The sequence below is a fragment of the Armigeres subalbatus genome, chromosome 3, assembly GCF_024139115.2.
Source record: "Armigeres subalbatus isolate Guangzhou_Male chromosome 3, GZ_Asu_2, whole genome shotgun sequence".
Classification (NCBI taxonomy): domain Eukaryota; kingdom Metazoa; phylum Arthropoda; class Insecta; order Diptera; family Culicidae; genus Armigeres; species Armigeres subalbatus.
The window spans coordinates 183,474,066-183,494,795 of record NC_085141.1 but is presented as its reverse complement, the minus strand read 5'-3'; the positions used below and the strand labels follow the sequence as shown (position 1 = coordinate 183,494,795).

Genomic DNA, 20,730 nt, shown 5'->3' with positions numbered 1-20,730 from the left:
AATCTATTACAATTCTTATATGTATTGCATACACTCAAAAGATTATCATCTTATGCATAAGTTCTCAAGTTGTAACAACCGTCAGGGGATCGCGAGATGTTATCGCTAGTCAAGTGGAAAACCGAAATGGGGGACTAGCGAAGTTGGATTTTTCTCGCAATCCGTAGGTTAAACCTAACTTCGCTAGTAGTGCGCTAGTCTATTTAGGTCCTAATTAGACTAGCGCGCCACTAGCGAAGTTAGGTTTAACGTACGGATTGCGAGAAAAATCCAACTTCATAATCCCGTATTCCGGTTTTCAACTTAATCAAGTATATTATGATCACGAAGAAACAAACAAACACCTACACTACACACAAAAAAAAATCGTTGGTAAAAATCAAAGAAACGTTGGTAAAGTTAAGAAAATTAGTTAGTGATTTTCAGTAGAAAGTATAAGACTGTTAAATTTACAAATGTAAAAATGTCACTCCGGTAAGAGCTTCTACAAGAGCCGACTTTTCAAAATGACATTTTCCTCTCAAAACTATATGTGTATTTTACTTTACTATCAACTAAATCCTCTCAAAAGTAAATGTGTGTTTTACTTTAGAAACAACTAGTAAGCTTTCAAAATTACAAGTAATATGCGCTTCCAATTAGAGTCTAGAGCGTCAAAATAAAACTTCACATGTTCGAAATTTAATCATTATAATTTATTCACGTGTTCTTAATTAATTTTATCATAAAATGCCGGAGATTTTCGTTTCGTGCTATCGCTCTGCTCTGAAGTATTGTCATTGGAAGCAACTTAACCTGAAACAAATAAAAAGATTTTATCAGTCAGCGCTGCCAAACTTTGGCTATGGTATTCTCAAAGCTGCAAACATGTCCAATCTAGCATCAAATTGCTCACCTCACCGCAAGTTTACGAACCCAGATCCGCAATCAGAAACACCGATTTTTTCTCAGCTTCTACATCGCCTCGGTTCAAGTAGATTGAATTTGTTGTTTCTGATGTTGATGATTCTGACCATCCCGTCCGTCGTTTGATGTAGTGCATACATATTGCCGCCGATACATACGATACTATTGTCGTGATAGTTGCTGATTATGCGGTTCGCCTCCGTATAGCGGACGTTACCTTTGGACGACGAAGAATATTATATAAAATTAAAAAGAAAGCAAAATAGTTGCGACAGATATAAAAACTGAAAGAAGAAAAAATGAGAATGGTACAAAAATTGCGAGCTTACCGGTAAAGCCACATTTCCATGCAACAGTGGCTGCTTCAGAGGTGGATTACGGCTGACTCCTTTTCGTTCCTCCTCTTCCTGCGCTTAGTATGGTGCATTTTAGTATGGTGTTGAAATGAATACAGAATACTTGATGATACTCCTCGACGGAACCGCCCCGCTAGAATCATCATCGAAAAGTGTTCATCAATGCGTTCGGCGTGGTGGCTTCCTGCTTGGTTGGACCTGGTAGGGTCTGGCGTAACAACCGACTGATAAGAAAACAATCGATCGGGGTCACCATTTGTCACTTTAGCTCTTCTATCCATTCACGCCAATGTACATCCTTGAAGCCAGATGGAAGTAAAGGCCGCCTTGTTACTTTTATCTCAACAACGGATACATAAAGGTTGGGTCACGGTTCTCGAGAAGTTATGCTGAGCGGTTTCTTGTGCGTTTCCTTTGGGCAGGGCGTTCATCAGCTTCCTCGCAATCTGCTGGAACAGCTCTCACAGGAGCCGTTTGTGCAACTGCTGCAGCACTAACAAGAAGAACGGATGGGACTGTAGATGAAGATGTCGCAGTTTTTATAGCCATATGGATACTTTCCGCGACAATCACAATTCCTTCCCTGATCTGCAAAATAGAATTAACAATCAGATTTTCAATAAACCTTCTGAATGTAAATAATTTACTTACCAGAAAAATAACAAAACTCTGGTGATGTTGGATATTTTCTTTGTTTGCAGCTGTCACTGACACTGATGGGCTGCCAGATACATTATTTCTATCTGTCGGTGTTGCCAAAAAATATGAAAGGCTGAAGTTGTTTGACTACTTTACTAATTTTGTTTTGAGTGTTTCCACTGTAAAAATAAAAATTTGAAACTGGAAAAAAACTTTCAAATCAATTAATTTATCATTCAACTGAAATGTTTTAGCTGTTAAAAATACCAAAATTCCCGTACTTTTAAAACAACATTAGAAAACGTTGATATCACCATTTTTTTTCGCTCTGTGTAAGTAACATTCAAGCTCAGAGTTAATATTGATACTGGCCAAGTCCAATCTACTTGGAACTAATTTCTTCACTTCTGCATCCTTAAGCGGTGATCATGTATAGGAGGTAGAATGACGTTATGGATCAGAGATTAGAGCTCGTAAGGAAAACCACAGAAGGGAGTAGGAATCACTCAAAAGGTGCATGTATTTAGTGCGTGCAAAAAAATCAGTCATTAAAAAATCGAAACTTTTGGAGCGAGCAGGTTGTGCGGAACCAAATTATCGGAACACGAAGTGTATTTGATATCTGTCGAATGGCTGTGAAAGTAGCCTTCTCCATCGGGATTTCGATCCTAGTACTATGAACTCTTGCTTGCATTTTAGTACTATAACCGCTTCTCTCTCCCACGGTAAATCCACATTTAAAACTGTATAACTGGAACTTCATCAATTTTGCCATGCCCTGGATAACCTGGCTTCGATTGAAATCCATCTAAAAGAAAAATAGTTAGAATTGATAATAATTGGGTTTCAAAATAAAGCCAACTTGACCACTATCTCCTTGTCGCCGAGTCTGGCGCTGAGTGCTCGGCGCGGAAACCCAAAGGTGGGAATAAAATTTTGGGGCTTATGCGCAATACTTTTTAATCCGGAAAATTCCGAACAAGCGAGATCCGAACTAACAAGTCGTCGTATTAGCGAGATCCGGATTAGCGGGGCGATACTGTACAATTTTTGACGGGAAAGGTTCTTTTGATTATTACAGGTCAACTTTCCCAAAGAACCCATATTTTTGTACAGCCTCTATAACTATTTTTTAAATCGAAAAAGTATGCTATTTTTTTTCAGGCCGGTACGCACTTGCAGCCCTTTTTCGGTTTTTGTTTTCTATTTTAAAAATAGTTAGAGGCTTCAAAAAATATGGGTTCTTTAGGAAAATTGACCTCAAAAAAGCCAAAAAATCGATTGAGCGAATAAAAGTGTTTGACGGGAAAGGTCAATTCCAAGATAAATAGAGAGAGACGATTATTCCGTAAGTAAAAGTGACAATTTGCTCCATGCAGATCAGTTGTCAAAATTCCTCTTGGTAATATTGTCTGTTTCCTTGGTAACAAAACGCGCCGACCATTTTTTAGGCACTATCAAAATCGTCGCCAACATCTTTATTCTAAAATTTTGTTAGTTTTATTAGAAAATAATGTCAATCTGCATTAAAAACAGGGCTCAATTTTGGGAAATTATGTGATTATTGAGTATATAAAATTTTGTTCACAGTTGATTTGACAGATCTTATGGCCATTTCTGCTGGCGACGATTTTGGCGTCAATTTGTTTTGCGACGATTTCATATCGTCGCGGCCGATAAGGTGGGAAATTGATAATATTGAACAAAATTCCGTAACCTCTCTACTTTTTAAAGGTTGGTATCGTGTTCAAAAGAAATTCCTTTTTCTATCCCAATCCCATGTAAAATTCCGTTTACTGAATCGGAAAAGTAAAAAGTTGAAAAAGAAATTTCTTTAACAGTATCCACCTGAAAAGAACAAAATACAAAATTGACATGAAATTTTGTAAGGTTACGACGCAAACTAATGGGAGCTGTTACTTTACTTTCGGAAAAATATTCCGCCAGATTATTCCGTAAGTAAAAGTGACATTTTGCTCCATGCAGATCAGTTGTCAAAATTCCGCTTGGTAATATTGAACAAAATTCCGTAACCTCTCTACTTTTTAAGTGGATACTGGCCTTAAGTCGATACTGGCCTTTACGGAATAATCGAGCAGAATATTTTTCCGAAAGTAAAGTGACAGCTCCCATTACTTTGCGTGGGAACCTTACAAATGCCAATTTTGTTTTTTGTTCTTTTCATGTGGATACTGCTGTAAAAATTTTGTTTCGATTCTTTACTTTTCCGATTCAGTGAACGGAATTTAACATGTCTAGAGTGCTTTGAGAATAGGTCGTATGTGCAAAAGAGAGTCTCTTTGCCTCCATTCTCTTTAGATTATTACAGATCTATAATAAAGTTTACCTCAGCTTTCTTGGCAGATATCAGAAGATTTTAGCTTTCTCTAGCGTTCTGAAGTGGAAATGTGGCAAAATATGCAAAACTAGCTTATGTACAACCGAAAGAGAGCGTGAACAAAGAGAGCCTCTCTTTTGCACATACGACCTATTCTCAAAGCAATCTAGATGTGATTGAGATAGAAAAAGAATTTTCTTTTGAACACGATACCAACCTTAAGTCGATACTGGCCTTTACCGTGCATGCCTTCCCAGCAAGCAAGGTTACTCTAACTTGAGCATAATGTGCACCTAACCTGTGAGATAGTTACACTAACATTCTCACTAACGGTTAGGGTAAAGTGAGGCTAAAGTTACGCTAGAATGACACACTTTTGTTAGGTATGTTTATGCTTGTGGCATAATTTTATCTAACCTGTTACACTCACGTTAGATTCTCGTTAGATATGTTTCGCTTTGGCCGGTTAGGCAGTTGTTATGGTAATTTCTGGTGGGATTTCATGCTGGTTTATTTACATCCAGTTGTCATCAGAGGCAGAATGTATATGTACTATATAAATAGTGATAGTACATAAAGTACATAACTGCCTCGAATGACAGTTGGATGAAAATAAATAATCAATCAAAAGCTTCGGGTACATTTCCGACATTCCCCGCATAACTAATCGTATAATTAGCAAGATAATTAGTTGAAATTCATTTGTCAAAATAATTACATCGAATCATATTGAGGTAAGTAAAATAAAACTGTTTTTGCAGGCAGGCAGCTTGCCGCATGCTGATATTTTGTCGGCCGGAACCGTATTTTCATCGCCGGAGAACTTATGAAGAAGATGTCTTTCATTTTTCCAGGCTCTATGCCGCGCTTTACGATGCAACTCTCTTCCGGCTCGAAGGAACAGTCCATTCGCCACTTGTCCATTTCCGAAGACATCAAGCAGAGGAGATTGGTGCAACCCTCCAAATAGTATCGTCCGGCATGTGGAATTCCGGTCATCGTCCGAAATTCGAAGTCTGGCGTTTTGAAAGTTTCAATATGCATCAGAGTTTTTTGAAGCAGCTCTGCTCTTTCGATCCGGAATCATCCTCAAAAATTAATATAGCAAAGAAAATTCATTAAAACTAAACATAAAATTATTTTAAATTAAAGGAAAGTAGATCATCTGGCAACTCCTTCAAGGTATCGTAAACTGCTGCAGAATTTTCTTTGGGTATTCCTCCAGGGTTTTTTCTGGGAATTCCTCAAAAAGTTTCTCTGGAAATTCCTGCAGGAGTTATTCTGAGAATTCCTCCTGCAGATCCTCTAGGAATTTCGTAGAAGTTGTTCCGGCAATTCCTCCAAGAGATTTTCTGAGAAGTTCCTATAGAAATTCCTCCAGGAGTTCCACTGAACATTCCACCAAAGTTCCTCTTGTTTTCCTGGGAATTGCTCCACTAGTTTCACTGGTAATTCCTCCCGGAGTTTCTCTGAGAATTCTTCTGGGAATTCTTTAGGAAATTCCTCTCGGAATTCTTCCAAGAGTTCCAATAGGAAATCTTTCAGAAGTTTCTCTGGGAGTTTCTCTGAGAATTCTACCAGGAGTTGCCCTGGGAAATCTTTCGGGAGTATTCTGGAAATTCATCCAAGAGCTTCCCTAGTAACTCATTCGGAAGTTCCTCTGGGAATTCCAGCATGAGTTCGTCTGGCAATTCCTACTTGAAAATCTTCCAGAAGTTCCCTTGGGAATTAATTCGGGAGTTCGTTTTGGAATTCCTCCAGAAGTTCTTCGGAGAATTCCTCTATAAATTCTGCAATAAATAAATAAAAATAAATAAAAAAATAAATTGCAATACTTCCAGGAATTTTTCTGAGTAATCCTCCAGGAGTTCTACTAGGAATTACTAAAAGAGTTCCTCTGGGATTTTCTCCAAAAATTCCTCTGGGAATGCCGCTAGGAATTCCTTTTGTAATTCTTCTAAGAATTTCCTCTGAGTTCCTCTGAGAATTCCTCTAGAAGATCCTCAGAGAATTTTCTCATGAGTTCTTCTGGTTATTCTTCCAGGAGCTCCTCTGGTAATTCTCCCAGGAGTTCCTTTGGGAATTCCTCCAGGAGTTCCTCTGGAAATTCCTCCAGGAGTTTCATAAGAAGCCTTCCAAGAATTACTTTTGGAATTCTTCCAGGAGTTTCTCTGCGAACTCCGCCAGAATTTTCATTGAAAATTTTCCATGAGTTCTTCTGGAAATTTTTCCAAAAGTTCCTCTAGGAAGTCTTTCGAAAGTTCCATAAGAATTCTTCCAGGAGTTGTTTCGCTGGAAATTCTTCCAGGAGTTGCCCTGGGGAATCTTCCGGGAGTACCTCTGGAAAATCTTTCAAGAGTTCCCAAGAAACTCATTCGGAAGTTCCTCTGGGAGTTCCAGCATGAGATCGTCTGGGAATTCCTACAGGTGTTCCACTGGAAATTCTTCCAGGAGTTCCCCTGAGAATGCTTTCGGGAGTCCGTTTGGGAATTCCTCCAGAATTTCTTCGGATAATTCCTCTATAAATTCTGCCAGAGGATTCTCTTGTAATACTTCCAGGAGTTTTTCTGATTAATCCTCCTAAAGGAGTTCCTCTGGGATTTTCTTCGGCAATTCCTCTGGGAATGTTGCCAGGAAATCCTCTCGTAATTCTTCCAGGAATTTCTACAAAAGTTTCTCTGAGAATTCCTCCAAAAAAACCTCTGAGAAAATCCTCAGGAGTTCTTCTGGTTATTCTTCCAGGAGCTCCTCTGGTAATTCTCCCAGGAGTTCCTTTGGGAATTCCTCCAGGAGTTCCTTTGGGAATTCCTCCAGGAGTTCCTTTGGAAATTCCTCCAGAAGTTCTTCTGGAAATTCCTCCATGAGTTTCATAAGAAGTCTTCCCGGAATTCCTTTTGGGATTCTTCCAGGAGTTTCTCTGAGAACTCCGCCAGAAGTTCCATTGAAAATTCTTTCATGAGTTCTTCTGGGAATTTTTCCAAAAGTTCCTCTAGGAAGTCTTTCGGAAGTTCCCTAAGAATTCTTCAAGGAGTTCCTCTGATAATTCTTCGAGGAAATCCTCTGTGAATTACACCAAGAGCTTCTAGGAGAATTCCACCAGGAGTTCCTCTGGAGATTCCTCTAGTCATTCTTCCAGCAGTTCATCTGGAAATTCCTTCAGGAGTTCCTCTGAAAATTCCGACAGGAGTTCCTTTTGTTTTCCCGGGTATTCCTCAACTAGTTTCACTGGGAATTTCCTTGAGGAATTCTTTCCGAAATTCCTCTGACAATTTCTCCAAGAGTTCCTCTGAGATTTCTTTCAGGATTTCCCCTGGGAATTATTCCAGGAGTTCCACTATGTATTCCTCCAGGGATTCCTATGAAAATTCCTCCAGGAGTTTCTATGAGTAATCCTCCAATCCTCCAGGAGATCCTATAGGATCTTATCCTATATATAAAAGCTCCTCTGGAATTTCCACCAGCAGTCCCTCCAGGAGTGCCGCCAGGAGTTCCTCTTGTAATTCTTTTAGGAGTTCCTTTGTGAATTCATTCAGGAGGTCATCTGAGAATTTCTTCCTCTGCTAATTCTTCCAGGAGTTCTTCTGACAATTCCGCCGGGATTCTTTCGGAAATTCCTCCAGGAGTTCCTCTGGGAATGCCGCCAGGAGTTCCTCTTGTTATTCATCCACGAATTTCTACAGGAGATCCTCTGAGAAATTCTTCTAGCAGTTCTTCTGGAAATTTCTTCAGGAGTTCCTCTGAAAATTACGACAAGAGTCCCTCTTGTTTTCCCGGAAATTCACTGCGAATTCCTCACGGAGTTTCCAGGAGTTCCACCAGATATTCTTTCAGGAATTCCTATGAAAATTCCTACAGAAGTTTCTCTGAGTAATGCGCCAATCGTCCAGGAGTTCCTTAAGGACATCCTCTGGGATTTCCACCAGCAGTTTCTCTAAGAGTGCCGCCAGGAATTCCTCTTGTAATTCTTCCAGGAGTTTCTTTGTGAATTCCTTTAGGAGATCCTCTGAGAATTTCTTCCTCTGGTAATTCTTCCAAGAGTTCCTCTGACAATTCCTCCAACATTCCTTCAGAATTTCCTCCAGGAGTTCCTCTGAATAATCCTCCAAAAAGTTCTGTGTGAATTCCGAAAAATTTCCACTAAGAATTATTCGATGAGCACTTCTGGAAATTCTCTAGGGACTTCCTCTGAGAATTCTTCCAAGAGTTCTTCTAGGAATTCTTTCGAAAGTTCCCTATGAATTTCTCCAGCAGCTCCTCTGGGAAATCGTCCAGAATCGTCCGGGAATTCTTTCAAGAATTGCTCCGGGAATTCTTTCAAGAATTCCTCCGGAAATTCCTTCGGGAATTCCTCCAGAAATTCCTCCAGAAATTCCTTCGGGAATTCCTCTGGGAAATCCTTCGGGAATTCCTCTGGGAAATCCTTCGAGAACTCCTCCGGGAATTCCTCCAGAAATTTCTCCGGGAATTCCTCCAGGAATTCCTTCGGGAATTCCTCCGGAAATTCTTTCGGGAATTCCTCCGAAAATTCCTTCGGGAATTCCTCCGGAAATTCCTTCAGGAATTCCTCCGGAAATTCCTTCGGGAATTCCCCCAGGAATTCTTCCGGAAATTCCTTCGGGAATAGCTCCTCCGGGAAATTGTCCAGGAGTTCAACTAGGAGTTCAACTACAGTTGAAATTCCTCCGGGAATTCCTTATTAAATTCCTCCGGGAATTCTTCAAAAATTCCTCCGGAAATTCTTTCGGGAATTCCTCCAGAAATTCCTACGGGAATTCCTCTGGGAAATCCTTCGGGAATTCCTCTGGGAAACCCTTCGAGAATTCCTCTGGGAAATCCTTCGGGAACTCCCCAGGAATTCCTCCGGGAATTCCTCCAGAAATTCCTCCGGGAATTCCTCCAGAAATTCCTTCGAAAATTCCTCCGGGAATTCCTTCGGGAATCCTCCGGGCATTCCTTCGGGAATCCTCCGGGCATTCCTCCGGGAATTTCTTCGGGAATCCTCCGGGAATTCATTCGGGAATTCCTTCGGGAATTCCTCCGGGAATTCCTCCGGGAATTCCTTCGGGAATTCCTCCGGGAATTCCTTCGGGAATTCCTCCGGGAATTCCTTCGGGAATTCCTCCGGGAATTCCTTCGGGAATTCCTCCGGGAATTCCTTCGGGAATTCCTCCGGGAATTCCTTCGGGAATTCCTTCGGGAATTCCTCCGGGAATTCCTTCGGGAATTCCTTCGGGAATTCCTTCGGGAATTCCTCCGGGAATTCCTTCGGGAATTCCTCCGGGAATTCCTTCGGGAATTCCTCCGGGAATTCCTTCGGGAATTCCTCCGAGAATTCCTTCGGGAATTCCTCCGGGAATTCCTTCGGGAATTCCTCCGGGAATTCCTTCGAATTCCTTCGAATTCGAATTCCTCCGAATTCCTTCGGGAGTTTCTCCGAGAATTCCTTCGGGAATTCCTCCGAGAATTCCTTCGGGAATTCCTCCAGGAATTCCTTCGGGAATTCCTTCGGGAATTCCTCCGGGAATTCCTTCGGGAATTCCTCCGGGAATTCCTTTGGGAATTCCTTTGGGAATTCCTTCGGGAATTCCTCCGGGAATTCCTTCGGGAATTCCTCCGGGAATTCCTTCGGGAATTCCTGTGGGAATTCCTTCGGGAATTCCTCTGGGAATTCGTTCGGGAATTCCTCCGGGAATTCCTTCGGGAATTCCTCCGGGAATTCCTTCGGGAATTCCTCCGGGAATTCCTTCGGGAATTCCTCCGGGAATTCCTTCGGGAATTCCTTCGGGAATTCCTCCGGGAATTCCTTCGGGAATTCCTCCGGGAATGAATTCCTCCGGGAATTCCTTCGGGAATTCCTCCGGGAATTCCTTCGGGAATTCCTCCGGGAATTCCTCCGGGAATTCCTTCGGAAATTCCTCTGGGAATTCCTCCGAGAATTCCTTCATGAATTCCTCCGAGAATTCCTTCATGAATTCCTCCGGGAATACTTCCGGGAATTCTTCCACACAGCAAAAAAAGTTGTTGAATATTACATCGAAATCGCTGCAACCAGTTGAGTCCATCGGAATATTAATATTACACTGCGCGACGCACTCGAGAGCTTGCTGTGTAATAAACAAGAGCGACGTAATTTCTCCCGATGTAATAAATAAGATGATGTAATCGAAGCGATGTATTAATGAATGTGATGTAAAACCGTCCAAAATGTATGATGTTGAATTAATTTAAATATTTTGGGGAATAATTTTTTTGGGAGTTTTCGGTTTTTATTTATTTGATTTGCTCAATGGAATGTTTTTTGTTCTCATTTTCTAATTTTTATTGCATACATACATACGCACTTCATGAATTTAATTTAATTTTGTCCAAAACGTTTTTTTTAAATTTTCTCCATATAGAGCGACATAGTGAAATGCAGCAGATTATTGAATGGTTAATTCTACTGTCGTTTGCCATTATTTACAGTATTTATATCGGTAGAATCGCGGTTACCTGTGATTCGTTGTCCTGATCGGTCCATCCGCAACTCTCAAGTGTAATGGTAATATCATCCAGGGGCAGCGTGTCATCTTGAACATCATCCCATCCGGTGAAATGGCAGGGCGAAAGGTGAGCGGCCTCTCACTCGAAACTTTCATGTTTCACACGAGTTATTTACCACCGTGGAGAGAACATCATTGAGCGGCACGTAAATCTGGTTTTATTAGACGACGACAAATGCTGTAAAAAAGAATAGGCAATATTTATATGAAGTATGTTTTGTTATTCTTGAAATGAACATCCAAAACGCATCTAAGGATTACTCAGAATGGCCTCAAAGACATAATGGATGTTTTTTACTTTAGGATTCTAAAGGAAGCCCTTTGGAGATGTCGAAAAGAATTCTTCTGGGATTAGGAAACAATCTTTCAAGGATTAAGAAAAGGATACCTTGATTATTGCAAAGGAAATTTTTTTGGGGTTCTATTTTTTTAGGGATTCCGAAGGAAATCGTTTAGCATGAGAAAATTATTTGAAGCTTTTAGTGGAATGTATTCACTTGTCATAAGACGAGTTTGTACTAAGTATTCCATTTAATTCTACTACTTTATTGTACCTTTGACAGATACGTATTTCGACCTCAACAGTTAGGCCGTCTTCAGTGTCTCGACTAGTCGAGTCAAATAAGAGACACTAAAAACAATCTTTACTGTTGAGGTCCTTTCGGGATTCTAATCTGATCTGTTTGGATTTGCTAACGAAATTGTTTTTTGATTCCGAATCGAATCCTTTGGTTCTATTAGGGACTGCAAGGGGAATCCTTATGAGTATAGTAGTAATAATCATTTGTATTTTTACTTATTCTTGGTTTGTTTAACAATTAATTTTACATTTTTAAATATTATAGTTCGCCGTTTTGGCCTTTTATACATATGTTTTTTTTAAATTTAATTTTGCTTTAGAATTCTAATAAGCTATCATTACAGCCTTGAACAGGTGCTGAGTTCTTCATCTTCCTCTCCTTCAATGGCTCTACATTCCAACTGGAACTTGGCCTGCTTTTCAACTTAGTATTCTATTCGCATTTCCTCAGTCATTATTTGAAAGCTTTCTATGCCCGCCATTGCATGAGTATGTATCTTGTGTGGCAAGTACAATGGATGCATTATGCCCAGGGTGTCGAGAAAGTTTCCTACGCCTTTGCTCGCAAGGCTACTGGAGAACCCTTAGGTGCAGACTATAATCTTTATTAAATTCCACAAAAAGGGAATCTTTTGGTTTTCTGCTTGGAATCCATTTGGAATTCAGTAGGTAATCAATTTGAGATTTGGTAACGAATCTTTTGGGATACTGCAGGGAATCATTTTGAATCATCAAAAAGTCTTTTTTGGGATTCCGACGGGAATCCTCTCGAGATTCGGGCGGGAATCCTTTCTGGATTCCGACGGGAATTCTTTCGAAACAGGAACCCTTTCGGTATTTTGACGAGAATATTTTCAGGATTTCGATGGAAATTCTTTAGGGATTGCGACGAAATTTCGAAGAGGATTTTTTTACGGATTCCAAGGGAATTCCGACGGGGGTAGTTTTGAGATTTCGACAGAAATTCTTTGGGGCCTTTTGGGGTTACCTCGGGGGTTACGACATAAATCGTTTCGAGATTTTGACAAGAACCCTTTTGTGATTAAGACGGGAATCTTTTTATGATTCCGACTGGAACTCTCTAGGGCTTCCGAACGGAATTCAGACGGGAATATTCTCGGAATTGAGAGGGGTATCCTTTTGAGATTACGACGGGAAGCCTTTTCAAGAATCCGACTGGAATCCTTTCTGAATTCTGACTGGATCGTGATTCTAAAGGGTATGCGTTCTAAATTCCGACGGGAACCCTTTCGGTATTTCGACGAGAATACTTTCAGGATACCGAAGGGACTTTTTTTGGGATTGCGACGAGATTTCGACGGGGATTCTTTAGAGATTTTGACGGAAATCCTTTTGCTATACAGAAGGAATCCTTTTGGAATTCCCAAGGTAATCATCTTGAGATTTTGCAATACAACTTCTGGGATCCCTCAGGGAATCATTTTTGTACTCCTCAGGATATATTTTTGGAATTCCGAGAAGAGTACTTGTGGAATTCCAATGCAAATTCTTTCGTGTTTCTGACGGAAATCCTTTTGAGATTCTGACGAGAATCCATTCGGGACTCTGACGGAAATATATTCGAGAAGCTCAAAAGAGTTTCTGTTTGGGATCTTCAATGATATTCCCTTCAGCATCCCTCTATGAGATTTCCCTCGTAATATTCAGAGAGATTCCCTAAGGATTATCCAGAGAGCTTCCTTACGGAATACCCAAATACCCAGAGACATCCCATTCCGAATCTCCAGATATTCTTATTGGAATCCCTGAAGAATTCTCTTTTGAATCTCAGAAGTATTCCTGTCGGAGTCCCGAAAGGATTCCCGTAAAAGTCCTGTCAGAATTAATTTTGGAAACCTCAAAGATTCCTATTGGAATACCAAAACAATTCTCCACAAGGATCTATTCGGAATTCCAGAAGGATTCCCTTCGGAATTATCATAGAGATTACTACACGAATCCCCGAAAGAATCTCCAAAGGATTGTCGTCGGAATCTGAAAAGAAATTATTATAATTATTATTATAATAATTAAAAGGATTATCTTCAGACTCATTAAATAGTTCCCTAAGGAATCATCAAAGGACTCCGCTTATAATCCTCAAAGGATTCCTTTTGAAACCCTCGGAATCCCGGAAGGATTCCCTTCGGAATCTCGGAAGGATTCCCGTCGGAATCCCGGAAGGAATCCCGGAAGGATTCCCATCGGAATCCCGGAAGGATTCCCATCGGAATCCCGGAAGGATTCCCTTCGGAATCCCGGAAGGATTCCCGGAAGGATTCCCTTCGGAATCCCGGAAGGATTCCCTTCGGAATCCCGGAAGGAATCCCGGAAGGATTCCTTCGGAATCCCGGAAGGATTCCCTTCGGAATCCCGGAAGGATTCCTTCGAATCCCGGAAGGATTCCTTCGAATCCCGGAAGGATTCCCTTCGGAATCCCGGAAGGATTCCTTCGAATCGGAAGGATTCCCTTCGAATCCCGGAAGGATTCCCTTCGGAATCGGAAGGATTCCTTCGGAATCCCGGAAGGATTCCTTCGGAATCCCGGAAGGATTCCCTTCGAATCCCGGAAGGATTCCCTTCGGAATCCCGGAAGGATTCCTTCGAATCCCGGAAGGATTCCTTCGAATCCCGGAAGGATTCCTTCGGAATCCCGGAAGGATTCCCTTCGGAATCCCGGAAGGATTCCTTCGAATCCCGGAAGGTTTCTCTTCGGAATCCTGGAAGGATTTCCTTCGAAATTCCGGAAGGGTTCTCTTCGAATCCCGGAAGGATTCCTTCGGAATCCCGGAAGGATTCCTTCGGAATCCCGGAAGGATTCCTTCGAATCCCGGAAGGATTCCTTCGGAATCCCGGAAGGATTCCTTCGAATCCCGGAAGGATTCCTTCGAATCCCGGAAGGATTCCCTTCGGAATCCCGGAAGGATTCCTTCGGAATCCCGGAAGGATTCCTTCGAATCCCGGAAGGATTCCTTCGGAATCCCGGAAGGATTCCCTTCGAATCCCGGAAGGATTCCTTCGGAATCCCGGAAGGATTCCTTCGAATCCCGGAAGGATTCCTTCGAATCGGAAGGATTCCCTTCGGAATCCCGGAAGGATTCCTTCGAATCCCGGAAGGATTCCCTTCGAATCCCGGAAGGATTCCTTCGAATCCCGGAAGGATTCCTTCGAATCCCGGAAGGATTCCCTTCGAATCCGGAAGGATTCCCTTCGGAATCCCGGAAGGATTCCTTCGAATCCCGGAAGGATTCCCTTCGGAATCCCGGAAGGATTCCCTTCGAATCCCGGAAGGATTCCTTCGAATCCCGGAAGGATTCCCTTCGAATCGGAAGGATTCCCTTCGCAATCGCGGAAGGATTCCGCGAGAATCCCGGAAGGATTCCCTTCGGAATCCCGGAAGGATTCCTTCGAATCCCGGAAGGATTCCCTTCGAATCCGGAAGGATTCCCTTCGAATCCCGGAAGGATTCCCTTCGAATCCCGGAAGGATTCCTTCGAATCCCGGAAGGATTCCTTCGAATCCCGGAAGGATTCCTTCGAATCCCGGAAGGATTCCCTTCGGAATCCGGAAGGATTCCCTTCGAATCCCGGAAGGATTCCTTCGGAATCCGGAAGGATTCCTTCGAATCCCGGAAGGATTCCTTCGGAATCCCGGAAGGATTCCTTCGGAATCCCGGAAGGATTCCCTTCGGAATCCCGGAAGGATTCCCTTCGGAATCCCGGAAGGATTCCCTTCGAATCCCGGAAGGATTCCCTTCGAATCCCGGAAGGATTCCTTCGAATCCCGGAAGGATTCCCTTCGAATCCCGGAAGGATTCCCTTCGGAATCCCGGAAGGATTCCCTTCGAATCCCGGAAGGATTCCTTCGGAATCCCGGAAGGATTCCTTCGAATCCCGGAAGGATTCCCTTCGAATCCCGGAAGGATTCCCTTCGAATCCCGGAAGGATTCCTTCGAATCCCGGAAGGATTCCTTCGAATCCCGGAAGGATTCCTTCGAATCCCGGAAGGATTCCTTCGAATCCGGAAGGATTCCCTTCGAATCCCGGAAGGATTCCTTCGGAATCCCGGAAGGATTCCTTCGAATCCCGGAAGGATTCCTTCGAATCCCGGAAGGATTCCTTCGAATCCCGGAAGGATTCCCTTCGGAATCCCGGAAGGATTCCTTCGAATCCCGGAAGGATTCCCTTCGAATCCCGGAAGGATTCCTTCGAATCCCGGAAGGATTCCCTTCGAATCCCGGAAGGATTCCTTCGGAATCCCGGAAGGATTCCTTCGGAATCCCGGAAGGATTCCTTCGAATCCCGGAAGGATTCCCTTCGGAATCCCGGAAGGATTCCTTCGAATCCCGGAAGGATTCCTTCGAATCCCGGAAGGATTCCCTTCGAATCCCGGAAGGATTCCTTCGGAATCCCGGAAGGATTCCTTCGGAATCCCGGAAGGAACCCCTTCGAATCCCGGAAGGAACCCCTTCGAATCCGGAAGGAACCCTTCGAATCCCGGAAGGAACCCCTTCGGAATCCCGGAAGGAACTCTTTCGAATCCCGGAAAGAACCCCCGAATCCCTGAAGGAACCCCTTCGGAATCCCTGAAGGAACCCCTTCGGAATCCCGGAAGGAACCCCTTCGGAATCCCGGGAGGAACTGCTTCGGAATCCCGGAAGGAACCCCTTCGGAATCCCTTCGGAGTCCCGGAAAGAACCCCTTCGGAATTCCGGAAAGAACCCCCGGAATCCCGGAAAGAACCCCCGGAATCCCGGAAGGAACCCCTTCGGAATCCCGGAAGGAACCCCTTCGGAATCCCGGAAGGAACCCCTTCGGAATCCCGGAAGGAACCCCTTCGGAATCCCGGAAGGAACCCCTTCGGAATCCCGGGAGGAACCCCTTCGGAATCCCGGAAGGATTCCCTTCGGAATCCCGGAAAGATTCCCTTCGGAATCCCGGAAGGATTCCCTTCGGAATCCCGGAAGGATTCCCTTCGGAATCCCGGAAGGATTCCCTTCGGAATCCCGGAAGGATTCCCTTCGGAATCCCGGAAGGAACCCCTTCGGAATCCCGGAAGGAACCCCTTCGAAATCCCGGAAGGAACCCCTTCGGAATCCCGGAAGGAACCCCTTCGGAATCCCGGAAGGAATCCCGGAAGGAACCCCTTCGGAATCCCGGAAGGAACCCCTTCGGAATCCCGGAAGGAACCCCTTCGGAATCCCGGAAGGAACTCTTTCGGAATCCCGGAAAGAACCCCCGGAATCCCTGAAGGAACCCCTTCGGAATCCCTGAAGGAACCCCTTCGGAATCCCGGAAGGAACCCCTTCGGAATCCCGGGAGGAACTGCTTCGGAATCCCGGAAGGAACCCCTTCGGAATCCCTTCGGAGTCCCGGAAAGAACCCCTTCGGAATTCCGGAAAGAACCCCCGGAATCCCGGAAAGAACCCCCGGAATCCCGGAAGGAACCCCTTCGGAATCCCGGAAGGAACCTCTTCGGAATCCCGGAAGGAACCCCTTCGGAATCCCGGGAGGAACCCCGTCGGAATCCCGGGAGGAACTCCTTCGGAATCCCGGAAGGAACCCCTTCGTAATCCCGGAAGGAACCCCTTCGGAATCCCGGAAGGAATTCCGGAAGGAACCCCTTCGGAATCCCGGAAAGAACCCCCGGAATCCCGGAAGGAACCCCTTCGGAATCCCGGAAGGAACCCCTTCGGAATCCCGGAAGGAATTCCGGAAGGAACCCCTTCGGAATCCCGGAAAGAACCCCCGGAATCCCGGAAGGAACCCCTTCGGAATCCCGGAAGGAACCCCTTCGGAATCCCGGAAGGATTCCCTTCACATCCCACAGCACATGCGTCTAGACGATTGACGTCGCTAACCGTACGGCCACGGAATCTCAAAAAGAGTTCCGGAGTTATTAAAAAAAGAATCCCTTCGGGATCCCAGAAAATTTCTTTATAGATCTTAAAAAGATTACCTGCAGAATTCCATAAAGATTATCTGCGGACTAGCAAAAAGATTTCCGTCGGAATTCCTCGGAATCCCCAAAGATTTCCCGTCGAAATATAGTCACAATCTCTAAAGAATTCCCATCGAAATCTTGAAAGTATTCCTGTCGGTTCCTGTTGGAATTTCGAAAGAATTCCCGTCTGAATTCCGTTTGGAATCCGAAATGATTCCTGTTTTCCCTAAAGGATTCTTCTCGGAATCCCGAAAGGCTTCCCGTCGGAACCCCAAAAGGACTTTCGTCGCAATTCGAAAAATATTCCCGTCTGAATTTCAAAAGAGTTCCGGTCGGAATCCCGAGAGCATTCCAGTCCAAGTCCTGAGAGAGTTTCAGTTGAAATCCAGTTAGAATCATAAAAGGATTCGCGTCGGAATCACGAAACGATTCTTCTCAAAATCTCGAAAGGGTTTGAGTCGCAATCAAGAAAGGATACCTGTCGGAATGCCGGAAAGAATCTCTAAAGGATTCTGGTTGGAATCCCGGAAGTATTCCCGTTGGAGTTTTGAACTAATTTCCGTCGGAATCACGAAAGTATTCACTTCAGAATCCCGAAAATTTTGCTATCGGAATCCCGACAGTATTCCCGTCGGAATCATGAAAGGATTTCCGTCGGAATTTCGAAAGGGTTTTTTCGGTATCCTGCAAGTATGTACTCTCCTCCTAATCTTCTTCTTCTTCTTATTGGCATTACATCCCCACACTGGGACAGAGCCGCCTCGCAGCTTAGTGTTCATTAAGCACTTCCACAGTTATTAACTGCGAGGTTTCTAAGCCAAGTTACCATTTCTGCATTCGTATATCATGAGGCTAACACGATGATACTTGTATGCCCAGGGAAGTCGAGACAATTTCCAATCCGAAGATTGCCTAGACCGGCACCGGAAATCGAACCCAGCCAGCCCAAAATTATTCCCTGCGGAATCGCAGAAGATTTCTTGCTAAATCGATTTCCCCTTTGGAATATGTTTCCAATCCCTAAAGAATTCCCACTGAAATCCTGAAAGTATTCCCTTCGAGACACCGAAATGGATCCCGCCGAAATTTCAGAAGAATTCCCGTTAGAATCCCGAGAGAATTTCAATCGGTATCCAGAAAGCATCCGGAAATGATTCCTGTCAGAATCCCGAGAGGATTCGAGTCGGAATCATAATGGATTCCCGGCAGAATCACGAGAGAATTCTTGTAGAAATCACAAAAGGATTTCCGCCGCAATCCCAAAAGAATTCCTGTCGGAATGCCGGAAGGAATCCCGAAATTGTTCCCGTCGGAGTCCCGAAAAATCACGTCGGAATCACGATAGGTTTCTTGAGGAGTTCAAAAATTATTGCCTGCGGGATCCCAGAAGATTTCATACCAAATTTCAAAATGATTCCCGGCGGAATTCCAAAATCCATTCTATTCACTCCGGAATAGCAAAAGGATTTTCGTCGGAATCCTCGTCGAAATCTCGTCTCAATTGCGAAAGAATTTCCATCGAAATCATGAAAGTATTTCCGTAGAAATACCGAAATGGTTCCCGTCTGAATTTTGAAAGAATTGCCATTGGAACCATGAAGGATTTCCGTCAAAATCACGAAAGGATTCCCATCCGAATCCAGAAAAGTTTCTCGTAGGAATCCCAAAAAGATGCCCATCGCAATTCCGAAAATATTCCGGTTGAAATTCCGAGAGGATTCCAGTCGGAATCATGAAAGGATTCCCGTCGGAATCGCGAAACTATTCTTGTCAAAATATCGAAAGCACACTAATATATTCCCTTCGGAATCTCGTCAGTACTCTTCTCGGAATTTCAAAAAGGCTTTCTCTTCTTCAATGGCTCCCAAGCAAATCTGTTCAGAATCCTGAAAGGATTCCATTCAGAATACCAAAATATTCTCTACTGTTTGTATTTTAGTGCAGATTTTTAAAGTTTTCAGTACGGACTGGGAGAAAAATCCAACTATACATTATATATAGTTGTGTTGTAGACTATTCGGTTGCTCAAGACAAATAACTCACCTAACGATACATAAATATTTGCTGAGTACCAGCACCAGCATCGTGGAAGAGTACCTAAAATGCAAACAAAAACTAAATTTATTCCTATATCTAAGTTATTTTTTCTTTAAACTTACCTGTAGATTGCCACAGTGATTATGTGGAAAATGAAGGACATCCAGGAAAATAAGTGGGACATTAAAAAACGGGTACACTTATTGTGGATGCAGAAAAATAGATGATTCCATTACCTACTCAATGTTCATAAGTAGGGAAGTTCAGGAAGTAAACTGCTCCATAGTGGCTTCCCTCAGTGGAAACGGTTTTCGGTGCATTTGCGGATAGGTGTAAATGGTTCGAGAAAGTTTCCTCCGTCCACTCGGCATGCTAACAAAATATGCTGCACGGTACTGTTGCATGTTAGCAGTTTATATCCCGAAGAAATATTGGTGTCGATTTATGGCAGCCATCAATCGTACGATCCGAAGTAACAAAAGCTCACCTGATAAAACTGAAAAGAAGCCAAGTTATTATTTATTTATTTTGGTACATTTGAATAATTAAATAGATATTCTCAATTCAGTTGAAACCCGAAATTGGGGGCTAGCGAAGTTGGATTTTTCTTACAATCCGTACGTTAAACCTAACTTCGGAAGTGGTGCGCTGAATAGCGCTTCGCGATATGAAAACAGCGCACCACTTCCGAAGTTTGGTTTAACGTACGTATTACGAAAAAAAATCCAACTTCGGTATCCCCCAATTCCGGTTTTTCAACTGGATTGAGAATATCTTTCGGGAAGCCGGGAACAGAATAATCTGAGGGTCTCATTAACAAAATTCTACATCCAAAAACAAAAAAAAATATCACGAACTTTCCAGGCTAAAAGTACATTAAACTCACCTTTATCCAAGCGATTTTGGTTCATTATTACATGCTGCAACAGAAATGAATATTAATGGCATGCTAGATTTAACTTTAAATTTAATTTAATTTAATACAAAACTTACCGGACAAAAGCTCACCAAATCACGAACCAATTTTCAAATGCAATATGGCGGCGTTGTGGTCAGCCAGTCGATAACTTCAACATCTGAGCAGTGTTGCGGGTTTTAAAAATACATTATTAAAGAATGCGATAAAGCATACAATCTGTGTAATTTTACACAATCAAATTAGAATCATCTGGTTGCATTTGATTCTATGTAAAATTTACGTTATAGGTGTTGTGAAAATTAAACAAGCTCAACGTAATGCAGAAAAGATATTTCGTTCCTGTGTAATTTGAGGCCGATGTGATAAAACATAAAAATGATGTAATTTAGCATCAGAATTTTGTCTTTACATAGGGATTTTATTACAACAGCATGAATTACGTCGATGGATATTACAATTCTTTTTGCTGT

General features: G+C 43.0%; 2 long non-coding RNA genes across 3 annotated transcripts; both read right to left on the bottom strand.

Moving 5' to 3' along the window:
• Positions 1-673: 673 nt before the first annotated feature.
• On the bottom strand, positions 674-2,127 carry LOC134220236 (uncharacterized). Its single transcript, XR_009981814.1, has 4 exons — positions 1,914-2,127; positions 1,236-1,850; positions 896-1,123; positions 674-795 (listed from the first exon to the last, which is right to left on the bottom strand). It is a non-coding gene; the product is annotated as an uncharacterized LOC134220236 (long non-coding RNA).
• Positions 2,128-10,528: 8,401 nt separating this feature from the next.
• LOC134219172 (uncharacterized) lies at positions 10,529-20,434 on the bottom strand. Of its 2 annotated transcripts, XR_009981502.1 has the most exons (5): positions 20,335-20,434; positions 20,228-20,261; positions 19,464-19,837; positions 19,348-19,401; positions 10,529-10,959 (listed from the first exon to the last, which is right to left on the bottom strand). It is a non-coding gene; the product is annotated as an uncharacterized LOC134219172 (long non-coding RNA). The 2 variants fall into 2 exon arrangements; XR_009981503.1 differs by lacking the exon at positions 19,348-19,401.
• Positions 20,435-20,730: the final 296 nt, after the last annotated feature.